Here is a 13,431-nt window from a genome sequence, read left to right as displayed (position 1 = left end):
GGATGCATGCATACATTCATTCATAGAGGCCCAGAACAGTGGAAAGGATATTGACACCACCTGTTAGCACAAGTGACCTAAACCTAAGTCAATCAAGGAATTATATTCTTCTGGTTACACCTGTATCAAAGATGGACAACAGGTCCAATTCTGGCAATGACAGGCTCAGGACTTTTGTATGTGTGTTCTTGGATGAAGAGAAGTTCTTCTTCCTACTACACTTGAACTAGAAAGGTAGCAACTAGAGCTGTCTGAGCCATCCTGTCACATGAAAACTAAAGATCAAGTCAACACACAGTGGAAAACCACATGTGAGTTCAGAGATGAAAGAGACCAGGTTCTGGTGATATCATCTAAACTACAGAAGCCACTGTTTTCCCTGGACTTTTCATCAAAATAAAGGCAAAATATTTTCTTTTTAAGCCAATTTGGTTTGAGTTAGCTGTCACTTGCAACCGAGTTTTAACTCATTTGGAAGCTCTGAAAAACTTAACAGTTTACATCCCGTCAATTTTGATTTTTACAAGAATTTTAGCAGATTTTAAAATTAAAAATTAACCCAAATTCTAACATTCTAATAGCTACTCACTTCTGATTGCTTCGAGAATATAGGAAAACGCTGTTCAATTTTTTTTGGCAATACTGGGTTTGAACTCAGGGCTTCACCCTTTCCAGGCAGGTGCTCTACCGCATGAGCCACACCTCCAGCCCAAGAAGCTATTCAATTTTAAATCCATAATCACTCTATTCTAAAATGACCCCTGACCTCCATCATATACCTCCCTCAACCTAGACCTTATAGCTTCTACAAGCATCATGGCATTTCCTTGACCACATTCCTCCTGGGGGACTTTCCCTAACAAGGGACTTCAATTCTGCTGATTCAACCTCTCACACAGAATGCAATCTGTGCTGCCCTTGCCACTAACTCTATAAAAAGCCTTTACCACCTCTATGGGATCAGCTCACACACTATCTGGAACTTTAAACCAATTTCAGTGAAAATTAGCAGGTGGAAAGTTCAGACAATCAAGTCCAATCACCACTCCCTCTGCTGTCTTTAAAATCCCAGGTCACCACATACAAGGGCAACATTACCCTCACATGATCAATCTTCCTAGTCTGTGTGTCCTCAGCTCTGGTTTCTTCTACACTGTCCAACTCCTTTCCACTGAGCCCAAGAGAAAATTCATTTCCTTACCGAACTCCATGTTTCTTCAATCTCTCTGAATAAAGCTCATTCCATGTGCTAACTTTGACATAAACTTGGCTGACCCCTGAAATATGTTATCACAGTTCTCTTTTTTTCTTTTTCTTTTTTATTTGTGGGATTGGGGGTTGAACTTAGGGCTTGCTCTACTGCTTGAGTCACATCACCAGTCCATTTTGCTCTGGTTATTTTGGCCTTGGCGGTGGTGGGGGGGGATCTCACAAACTATTTGCCCAGACTGGCCTCAAATTGTGATCCTCCCCCCAATCTCAGCCTCTAAATTCATGCCGTATCTTGAAATCTTCCACCTCTTCTTCCCCATTGGCAGATATGCAAGGTCAGGTGTTGTCCACAAAAGAAAAATCCTTCCTGCCTTTTCCCTCTTCTCAGCAAATCTTCTCAAACAGAAGTTAGTCTCTTCTTCTTTCTTCCTCTCCCTCTCCTTTTCCCCTTCTTCCTCCTCCTCCAGTAACTGTAATGAGAATTCCACCCTTAACTAAAACTGCTCTTAAGGCCACCAGGACTTCTTAATCAATAAATTGGATGAAGGAACATAACTCCTGTCTTTTCTGTTCTAATCCTACCTATGTACTAAATTTGATACTACTATTGTCTCCTCTTAAAATTTTCTAACCATTAATATATTAGCCAGCGCTTAGTAGACACTCAAATATATCAGAATAAATAAGTAAGGAAATGAGATGGAACATATCTATGTATTTCTCTATCTGGAGAATGAGTAAGAAAGAGTCTATATCCCATAAATTAATGAGCTACAAATATCAAGAGCCAAATTAGACTGAGCACATATCAATAATAAAACAATCAGTTCAATCACAGGATTATCTCATCATCCTTGGCACCCAGAAATAAACAGAAGCCTATGACTTTTGATTAGCAAGGCAAAGAAACAGAAATGCTAAAGAAAAGCACAACGCAAGCCTTTTGTTCTTTCTTCTTCACTAAATTCTGTATGATAGAGACTACTTAAATATGCTAAAACTATACCTATGTGCCATAGTTTAGATATGGATGTCCACTAAAAGTCCATGTGTCAAAGGCTCGGCCCCTAGCCCATGGCACTATTTGAAGATGGAGGACCTTTCTAATGAGAGGTATGAGGTCATTGGAAGAATGGACTTCAAGTTGATTGTGAGACACTGGTCTCTTATTTTCTCTCTTTTTGCTTCCTAACTACCACAGAATGAGCAGCTTCCTGTGTCACACACTCCTGCCATGATTTGCAACTGCATAACAGGTCTAAAAGAAACAGGGCTGAGCAATCACAGACTAAAACATCTGAAATCATAAACCAGGCAAAATATACTGTCCTTCCTTGTAAGTTGATTTATGTCAGACATTTGATACAGTAAGAGAAGGCTAATTAACACCACAAAGACAAATATAAAGTATGTTCACATATATGTGAAGACACATATAAAGAGCTGAGACTAATCAATCTGAGGCACCAAATATTTAAGAGCTTATAAATAAAGTTTGGTTTTTCAAAAGTTACAAGAAGAGAACTAGCAGAACACTCATACAGGAATGTACAATTCTTGTGGTTTCATGCAAAATTTAAAAGACCAAAACTCCACTCTACTTTGTTTCGGGGCAGATTTCTTCCCATATTTTCCCCTAATTATTCCCATCTTCAACACTTTAAACAATTTCAAATTCAGCAGTAAGTACTGTCAGCAGCAGTACTTACTAAAAAAGTCATGACTTGTAAAGAAACCTTTCCAAGTACAAGTTAAAGATTGAGAGACCCAAGACTCCAAAATATTGTGGTCCTGAAATACCAGAATCTTCTGCACCTTCTTGGTGTTTGGGAACACTTTCATTTACAGGGTTTATAGATCCCACAAAGCAAATGGCTTTCTCAAACAATTAGTTACATATTTGTACAGCATTTTAAGTTTCTAAAGCAATTTAACATATATCTGTTTTATTATTAATTTACATAAAGCCTATGAAACAAGAAAGACAAACATTCATATTCTCTTACAGTGAGAAAAAAATCTAAGTTGTTAACTGATTATAAATCACAAAGTTAAAAAGTGATGAAAAAGCAAAATAGAATCCATGTTTTCTTTTTTATATCTCCTACTGGAGTCTACGTCCTCAACCATCCTTACCCCCTTCCCATCCACTTAAGAAAAAAATACGTGTCTGCTCTCCTTTCTAATGCTAATCTCTACCTAGATTCCTAAACCTAGATCCTCCAACCTTCAGATCTCCAACATTAACTTTTCTCCCCCATCAGAAGTATTCCCTCTAACTATATCTCCTGATTCTGTAAATATTTATGCTCAAGTCTCCCCTTTCCAAAAAAAAAAAAAAAAAAAAAATACTCAACTCTACTCATCCCAAGAGTTATAACCCACTCTTTCCATCCTTTCCAGGCTGAACAAAGTCAATTTGCATTCCACTTTCATCTCCTCACTAAAATATTACATAGTAAAGGTCACTAATGACTGTCTAGTCAAATCCAATAACTGGGCCTCAGTCCTTATCCTTAAGTTTTCACTCCTTAAGGTATGACACCATTGACTACCCATCTTCCTAAACTCCACGTCCCTCTCTCACTTTCTCCTACCCATGACTCCCTTCTTACAACTCAACTCTCACCCTTTGCCAGTTAGTTAGACGTGTGTTGGAGCTCTGCGAAGCGTCTCTCGCCTCACACTTCATTTAAACACACTCCCTGACCATCTCTTCCACTCCCATGCATTCACTTACTTACCCACCAAATGTCTGTGGTCCCTATACACACCCACATTTTTTAATGAAGAAGCTAGAAGAAAACAAAAGTATTTATTAAATCTCTGGCACACAAGAAAGGAGGAAAGGAAGATAAGACAATTTTCTACATGTAGAAGCAAAGAAAACATGTATTTCACTGCATAATATTTTTAAAGTTTTGTAAACTCAAAAATGGTAAACAGCTGGGCACTGGTGGCTCATGCCTGTAATCCTAGGTACTCACGCATATTAATAAATATGTAACAATAAATAAATGGGGAAAAAAAATCAAAAAATTTACAAAAGTGAACTATTTTTAAAAACTGCTGGGCACTAGTGGCTTACGCCTGTAATCCTAACTACTAAAGAGGCCGAGATCAGGAGGATGGCAGTCCAAAGCCAACCCGGGCAAACATTGGTGAGACCCAATCCTAAAAAAACCCATTACAAAAAAGGGCTGGTGGAGTGGCTCAAGGTATAGGCTTGAAGCCCCAGAACCACAAAAAAAAAAAAAAAATTGAAAATGTTCAAACTGACTAGTACAGGGGTTCAAAGTGAAGACCTCAGAGGCAAAGTTTCTCTCTGACCTTCTTCTGCCCTCCTATTCTCATTCCTAATTCTCCTCTGAGGTAAGTCACAGAAAACTAGAATTCTACTTCCCAAGGCAGGTCATAAAAACTGAGCCCCCTTTTCCTTAAAGCCATCCATAAACCCCAGAAATGTTACTCTAACCTTCCCTCTCCTTTCTGTGTTAACAGCTGGGCATAAAGATATTAAGACCCCAGAGAGCCAGGTGTGGGTGATATATGCCTGTAATGACAGCACTCAAGATAACCTTGACTACATAGCAAGATTCAGTCTAAAAAAAAAACATAGCTGGGCACCAGTGGCTCACACCTGTAACCCTAGTTACTTAGGAGGCTGAGATCAGGAGGATCAAGGTTCAAGGCCAGCCTGAGCAGACAGTTCACAAGACCCCATCCCCAAAATAACAAGAGCAAAGTGGACTGGAGGTATGGAGACTGCTTTGCAATCTCGAAGCCCTGCATTCAAACCCCAGTCCCATCTAAAGAAAAAAAAGAAAAAGACCTTAGAGGAGTCCTGCCCTATTCTCAGAAAGGAGAAATGCTACAAGTTCGGGTGGAGAAGACTGACCAGATGGGCCATGCTGCATGTCCCTGCTTAGCCTGTTTCCATCAGTTCAATCCCTTTTTAGCCAATCACAGTTCTACATGTCTGTCCCTGTATCTTTGATTCTTTCATCTAAAGGCTCCTGTGTCATATGAAGTATTTTGTTTTGTTTTGTTCTTGATATAGGGTCTTACAATGTAATTCCGGCTGGCCTCAAACTCATTACACTCCTGCCTTAGCCTCCCAAGAGCTGAGATTGTAGTGTGCACCACCATACATGGCTTCACATACAACTTGATTTAAATAAATGTGTTGTACTTTTCTTTTGTTAACATATCTGTTGTTATAGCAATGTTAGTAGTGACTCTTATGATAGATGAGGAAAAACATTACTTCTCTCTTCTCCTACACTAGCAATTAAAGAAGTTCAATTCAGGACTTAACCAAAAAAAATTCAGGACTGTTTTTTGGAGAGAGTGGTGCTTGCACATACTAGGCAAGGAATCTACAACTGAGTTCAATCCCCAGTACTGCCCGCCCCCAAAAAAAAGAGAAATGTGAAAAATATCATAAAATATAAAAGTAAACTGCATTTAATTATACACCTGTCAAATCACTTTCACTAAGAACAGCATTCACTGAAATTAGACATCTAGGGTATTACATTCTCCTGACTGTGAGTGTGATACTTTTATGTGGCCACCTTGGGAGGGTGGCGCTCCATGATGCAATGAAAAAGCATTACAGAAAGTGGAATTTCAGCTTCCAGCACATTCACAGCTATTTAATCTTCAACTGAACTGGGCAAGCTTCCAACCCACTTGCATGGGCTCATACTATGCTACTTTCAAGTCATGCATAAAAATAAAGTCAATTTCATACATTTCCTTATAATATTTGTACACTTAATATTGAATTTAAAAATACTCAGAGAAAATCAACAACCAGCTGATACTCACATATGAATCTCATTACTAAAATACTTTAAAATAATAAAGTATCAATAAAAAACAGGAAACTTTTACATTTGATGCCCCTGGATAACTATCTATGAGAACATCATAAATGTGGAATTATTTTATCAATTTTATGTCTGTCACCCTTGACAGTAAAGCAATCCAAAAGATTACTTCTGTCACCCACAAGAAAGCAAGACCTAACAGCTTTCTGCTACTTAATAGTGTGTTCAGCCACAATCAAATTGCTACCTCACAGAGGACTAAGATTTTCAAATATTTGCAGCTGGGTTTAGTCTTTAAGGACACACATTGGGCACCGGTGGCTCACACCTGTAATCCTAGCTGCTCAGGAGGCAGAGATCAGGAGTATAGAGAGTCAAAGCGAGTCTAAGCAAATAGTTCAAGAGACTCTATCTCAAAAAATATCCAACACAAACTGGTGTTGTGGCTCAAGCAGTAGAGCACCTGCCTAGAATCGTGAGGCCCTGAGTTCAAACTGCAATACCACAAAAACAAATGAGGAAACACACCAGAGTCTCCCGACTTGTAATTCCAGCTACTTACTAGAGTAACTGCTTACTAGAGTAGGCTGAGAGTGGGACGATCCAGATTCAAGGTCAGATTCAAGGTAAATAGTTTGAGAGACCCCATCCCCAAAATAACCAGAGCAAAATAGACTGGAGGTGTGGCTCAAGTGGTAGAATGCCCTACTTTTCGAGAGGAAAGTCCAGAGTTCAAACACCAGTCCCACCAAAAACAAAAAAAAATACAGGAGTAAAATAAGGTATCACACAAAAAGTAGGTAAGATCAGGTAAAATACACCAGCCCTCATGGCACACATCTGTAATCCAGTTCTCAGGAGACTAAGAAAGGTTACTCTGAGGCCAGCCTGGCCTATATAGCAGGACCCTGTCTCAAAAAAACAACAAAAACAAAACTAATCAGGTTAAGTAAAAGTTAGTTTAAAAAACAGTCAAAACATTATTTAAATTACTTTTAAATATTTGATACAGGGCAAGCATAAATATGTATTTTACCATGTTGTTCTTAGTGTTATCATCTAAAGAACAAACACCGTATGCATTCAGCACTGGTTCAAAGTAATGAGACATGAACCATTTGCTTAACCCTTATTTACTCAGCATTGCCAGCAGCTCAAAAGTGCAAGACAAGCTCCCAATCTCAAAGAGCTTATTTTCTAGTAGGAAATTTGAACTATACACATAAAAAAATTAAAGAATGATGGAGAGTGTTAAATCAAGTGGAGTAGATGGACACTAAAGGAGTTCAGAGACAAGGAAAACAAAGACTGAACAGTCACCAGAAAGTCCTACCAAATACAGTCCTAGAGAAAACGCTCTTTGTCCAACGCCAACTATTGTCAAAACAGGACTCCTGAGCTCACAAAAATTACCCTACTGCAGTACTTTGACAAGGTAAGCAGGTGTGGGCCTTTACTCAAAATGTTTATAATCAAAGGGAATACAGAACAAATACCAATTAAAGTTTACAGTTCATCACTGGGTGGGAGGAGGCAGGGACTCTTAAGTGCTAGGACTAATTCCCTTTCTTTATTTATTTGTGTTGGGGTCTCAATATGGAACCCAGGCTTCCTAGAATTCACAGTCCTCCTGCCTCAGGATTCTGTGGTGGCATGGGCCACCACATTCAGCTATTATAATTTCCTTTCTTTGTGTGCATGTGGGGGGCAGGGAGGACTGTGGCACTGCTGGGGATCAGTTCAAACCCAAGGCCTCACATATGCTAGGCAATTTGCTCTACTACTGAGCTACAGTCCCATAATTCTCTTTCTTGATTCACGTACTGAATCAAAGTATAATATATTCATTATATAAAAAATTCATTAAGCTATACACTTACAGTATATGTACTTTTCTATATGTGTATTACACTATACTTAAAAAAAGTTTAAATTTAAAACAAGATGATAGATATGACAGCTCCAGTCCTATTATTCTCTCTTATAAGTTATGCATCTCCCACTGCCTATTGGATAGACATCACCATCTGAGTGCCTGTCCTCCACCACAAGTCTCTTTCATTCAAAAGTCAAAATCCTTCCAAGGTCTTCTTTGGTTTTTTTGTTTTGTTTTGTTTTTTGATATGGAGTCTTGCTATGTTGCCCAGGCCGGCCTCAGACTTCTGGGTTCAAGTGATCCTGATGCCTCCGCCTCCCAATAGCTGTGACTACAGACAAGTCCCAGTGTATCTGGCTCCTCCGGACTTTTCCATTTGAATCAAAGGAACAGATATCCAGGCTGAAAACCCTGGAATAAAAGGACCCCTCCAACTCAGGTGATTTATCAAGTCTATTTCAAATCCAGCAATGTGAGTTATCTTTCTAGGTGCAAGAATATAAATGACAAAGTTCCTCCTAATAAATGGAAACTCCAAGGGAGAGTGATAGATAGATCCATTTCTTAAAACCAGGTAATGAGCTGGCACCAGTGGCTCAAGCCTGTAATCCTAGCTACTCAGGAGGCAGAGATCAGGAGGATCATGATTCGAAGTCAGTCCCTAGGAAACAGTTTATGAGACCCTATCTCGAGAAAACCCTTCACAAAAAAGGGCTCGTGGAATGGCTCAAGGTGCAGGCCCTGAGTTCAAGCCCCAGAACCGCCAAAAAAAAAAAAAAAAAGGATTAATGATTATATACTTTTTATTTTATTTATTTATTCTGAGGTACTGGGACTTGAACTTGGAGCCTTGTGCTTACTAGCGAGACTCTACCATTTGAGCCATTCCACCAGCCCTAATGAGGGGAAATTTTTTTTTGGTGGTGGTTCTGGGGTTTAAACTCAGGACCTCATGCTTGCCAGGCTGGTGCTATACCATGTGAGCCCCTCCACCAGCCCTATTATATACTTGATAGCAAAACAGGATGAATCAATAATGGAGATTGTTTTAAGACTGGTCATCAGAAAAGAGAAATTTAAGTCGAGAACTGAATATAGAAAGGAACCAGCCTTAGGGAAAATAGTTCAGGTAAAGAGAAAGCAGGTGCAAAGACACTAAAGTCAAGACAAACAGCCTATTTAATGAAGAGAGACAGTCAATATGGTTAAAACATACAGGATCGGAGCTAAGTCCTCAGAAGCAGGCAAAAGTCAGATCTTGTAGCATACTGTAAACATGGTAAGGAGTTTAGAGCTTGTACATATTTCAGTATCTCACCTCTATACTTTACTTCCCATTCTCACTTCTCAACGTCAGCCCTTACCACTCCCATTTCAGGATTACATCATCCTAGAAATTCTTCAAACTATTCTCCCTCTCCATTTTCACCTCTCCTCCCTCAAAACATTCTCATGACCAAAGCAAAATACTTTTAAAAGCACTGCTTTGTATTATCACCATTCTGCTCGGAAACATCAAGGGGCAACAAGACAAAACCACCAGTTCCTTATCCTGAACTCAAGCATCCCAGGAGAAAGGCCTTTACCTGTCCTACTGCTTTAACGCCACAGTCTACTATATCCCTAAACACAACCTCTTTCTAACCAAACACTCCCTGAACATACATGCACTGCCCACTATTTGGCCCACTATTTGGCCTCAACACACAATATTCATCCCTCCACCTCCCAGAAAACCTTCAGACCTACTGACTTCTCCAAATCACCATTTCTTCTGCAAATAAGTATCTACTAAGTATCTACCTTAGTAGGGCAAAGGAAAGGGAGAATATTCCCACTACAGACACCATATGAGCAAAGGCACAGAAGCTTGAATATGTATATGATACACACACATATCCCCTAGTCTGCCAGGATTGAGCATAGCAGGCCTGAAGAGATATCGTGTGAGATAAAGCTATTCGGCAAGAATGGTTAAGAGCCACGTGAGCTCATGCAAATTATTTAACCTCTCTGGGCTTCAGGGGTTTTTTTGTTTTGTATTGTATTGTTTGTTTTTTGGAGTACTGGTACATGCTTGCTACACAGGCACTCTACCATTGAGCCACTCTCCACAAGCCCTTTTTTAGGATGGGTATTTCGAGATAGGGTCTGACAAACTATTTGCCCGTAATTGGCTTTTGAACCATGATCTTCCAGATCTCTGCCTCCTGAATAGCTGGCTTCAGATTCTTTTCTTTTTTTGCAGTACTAGGGCTTGAACACAGGGCCTTCACCTTGAGCCACTCTGCCAGCCCTATTTTTGTGAAGGGTTTTTCCAAGATATGGTCTCGTGAACTATTTGCCCAGACTGGCTTCGAGCCGCAATCCTCCTGATCTCTGCCTCTTGAGTAGCTAGGATTACAGGTGTTAGCCACAGGTGACCGCATCTTTTTCTTCTTTTTTGGTGGTCCTGGGGTTTAAACTCAAGGCTTCACATGTGCTAGACAGGCGCTCTACCGCTTGTGACCTGGCTCAAGCACTCAGCTAGCTGGGGGCTTCAGTTTCTTTATCAGTGAAATAAAAGTTATAACAGTGTCCATGCCATAGTGTTTTGGCAATTTATTTACTCAATCAACATCTGCTGACCACTTACTCTGTATCCAGCATTATTCTAGGAGCTACCCAGACAAGAGCAAATGAGAAAAAAAAAAAATCCTGTCCTTATGACACTCATATTTTAGTAGAGGAAAGCTCAAATGTATATATATATACACACACATACACATATACATCTTATGTGTATATACATAATATATATGTGTATATATACAATGTACGTATATATTATGTGTGTGTATATATATATATATTTGAGCTTATTTAGTAGAGCTTTCCTCTACTAAAATATATACACACACGTACACAGAACATGATATGATATGATGCAATATACTACATGGTGATGCTATAGGAAAAAAATAAAACAGAAAAGAGAGAGGAAGTAAATCAAAATTTGAATTGAGGATACAAGCTACTCAATGTGCCAAAAACCAAAAATGAAAGGTCATATGCCCAGTGTAATCAAGAAAAACCAAGAGCCAGACTTGGTGGTACATGCCTGAACCCCAGCACCCAGGAGGCCTAAGGTGTAGGAGAATCATGAGTTTCAGGCCAATCTGGGCTGCATATGGAGACCCTGTCTCAAAAAAAAAAAAAAAATTGAAAGGTATAAAAGGTACATGGGGATTACACACCTATAATCCCAGCACTTGGGAAACTGAGGCAGGAGAATAAGAAGCTGGAGCAGAGAGTAAAGAGAGAACTGGTGAGAGAAGGGACCAGGTCACATAGAACGTTATAGGACATTGAAAAGACAGGCCAAAAACAGGAAGCCCAGAGGGCTTTGCTGACTTTAACAGCACCTCTCTGCTGTTAAAGTTAATGCTATACCATAAGAGAACAAGGTCACAAGCATGAGACCACTTACAAAATTGGCTTGTGATACTTAAAACTGTGTGCTTAACATGATGCCTGGCATAAAGGGAGCTATCATATTGATCTTTGATAGCTGATGTGAGTGATCAACCCTAGAAGTACAGTTCAGGAAAGCAAAGCAAAAGGCAGTGATTCTCAATTCTAATTGTTTAATGTGGGTTCTGGTATGAGTAACGAAACTGAGATGCAAACTGAGATGAAAGGGCAAAGTCACAGAGCCACTGATTGAGGTTTTCAATGAAAGTCTAAATTCTATCAGTAAATAATTCAAACAATAAATATATACAAAGTAGAGGGGGTAGCCAGGCGCCGGTGGCTTACACCTGTAATCCTAGCTACTTGGGAGGGTGACATCAGGAGGACTGTGGCTTGGGTCTTCACTGCTGAGACCTCATCTCCAAAACAGAGCAAGATGGACTGGAAGTGTGGCTCAAGCAGTAGAGCACCTGCTTCGCAAGCACGAAGCCCTAAATTCAAACCCCAGTCCCACCAAAAAGACAAAAGTGGAGGGTTAGGGAGAACTCAGTTGTAGAGTGTGTGCCTAGCAAGCATGAGACCCTGGGTTCAATCCTAGCACCATGGGAAAAAAAAGCAGAGCATAAGCTTAGCATGCACAAAACCCTGGGTATAATTCCTAGCACTCGCACATGCACACAGGTGCACATACACAGAAATACAGTTATAAAACTATGAAACTCCATATATCTCTTCCATGAACATATTTAACACTAACAGTGTGTAAAAAAAAAATTTTTGGTGGTATGGAGAATTTGAACTCAGGGCTTTGTCCCTGCTAGACAAGCACTCTATCCCTTGAGCCACTCCCCCAGTCTCAAGAAAGCCATGCCTTTAAAGATATGAGCAGTTTATTATTTTTCCTGCTATACTGGGGATGGAACCCAGGGCCTTGCACAAGCTAAGGAAGTACTGTACCACTACACTAGTTTGTCAGCCCTGTTTATTAAACAAGGCTAAAATAGGAGATATTCTGGGGCTGGGAATGTAGCCCAGTGATAGAGTACTTGCCTAACATGTACAAGGCTTCACAAGGAAAAAAAGGGGAGATACACTGAATAATAGTAAAAGCAAAATTCTAAATAACAACTTGAGAAGTGAGTTTTATCACTAAAATATTATAGTACTTTGGAGGAAAGGCTTGCACCCACAGGACCTGTTCCCTATATGTAAAAAGTGAGTCACAGATCCTGCCTTAGGGTCTTAAGAGTAGCTAGTAGGTGAAAATGTGTTACATAATCCACCTCCTCCACAAATACCACACAACTCATTTAAGGTACAGTTTGTCATACGCCCTCTAACTTCTTCACTGACAGCTACTCTTTCTCCTTCATCTCAAGAAAGAAAACAGTCATTTTGACTGGTTTCCATTGTTCACACAGAGTGATAGTATGACTTTTGTGGCACTTTCACTTTCTTGGGGTCCTTCCTCCATAAAATTTAAAATTAAAAGACAGCCCAAAAGGTGACCAAGAAATCCAAAGCTTCCAGGCACGAGTGGCTCACACCTGTAATCCTACCTACTAAGCAGGCAGAGATCAGGAAGATAGAGGTTCGAAGCCAGCCCGGGCAAAGAGTTCTTGAGACCCTATCTCGAAAAAATCCATGACAAAAAAAAAAGCACTGGTGGAGTGGCTCAAGGTGTAGGCCCTGAGTTCAAGCCCCAATACTGCCAAAAAAGAAAGAAAGAAAGAAAGAAATTTAGAGCTGCCAATCACAGATTGGCATGAAACAACCAGATGAAAACCCCATAATGCAAGTAAAAACGACTTTAAAAAGCTTTGTTCAGCCTATACATTCTAATTGAGGGGATTTGTGGCCTTCTGAATGGTAATCATAGGTTTACATGTCAAATATACACCCAAGCACACAAACAAAGCAAGCAATGAGTATCCTATCTAAGAGATAAATAATAACAAAGATGTTCTTGGAGGCTCGTGGAGTGACTCAAACACTAAGAGCACCTGCCTAGCAAGCGTGAGCTCAAATCACAGTGACACCAAACCAAAAAAAAAA

The 13,431-nt window shown here is 39.8% G+C and overlaps 1 protein-coding gene across 4 annotated transcripts in view; it reads right to left on the bottom strand.

Annotated features, from left to right (window-relative positions):
- The window catches only part of Mga (MAX dimerization protein MGA), a 109,036-nt gene that overhangs the window by 80,416 nt on the left and 15,189 nt on the right, over positions 1-13,431 (bottom strand). The window contains exon 2 of one of the 4 annotated variants that reach the window (XM_074065718.1): positions 3,957-4,007. The exons of the other annotated variants lie outside the window; for them this stretch is intronic. The gene's annotated coding sequence lies outside the window, so the exon portion shown is untranslated. The remainder of the gene's footprint in view (positions 1-3,956; positions 4,008-13,431) is intronic. 4 annotated transcript variants of the gene reach the window in all.

Source organism: Castor canadensis, chromosome 2, assembly GCF_047511655.1.
Source record: "Castor canadensis chromosome 2, mCasCan1.hap1v2, whole genome shotgun sequence".
Classification (NCBI taxonomy): domain Eukaryota; kingdom Metazoa; phylum Chordata; class Mammalia; order Rodentia; family Castoridae; genus Castor; species Castor canadensis.
Note: the sequence above shows the minus strand (reverse complement) of the source record. Positions and strands in the feature narration are given on the sequence as shown.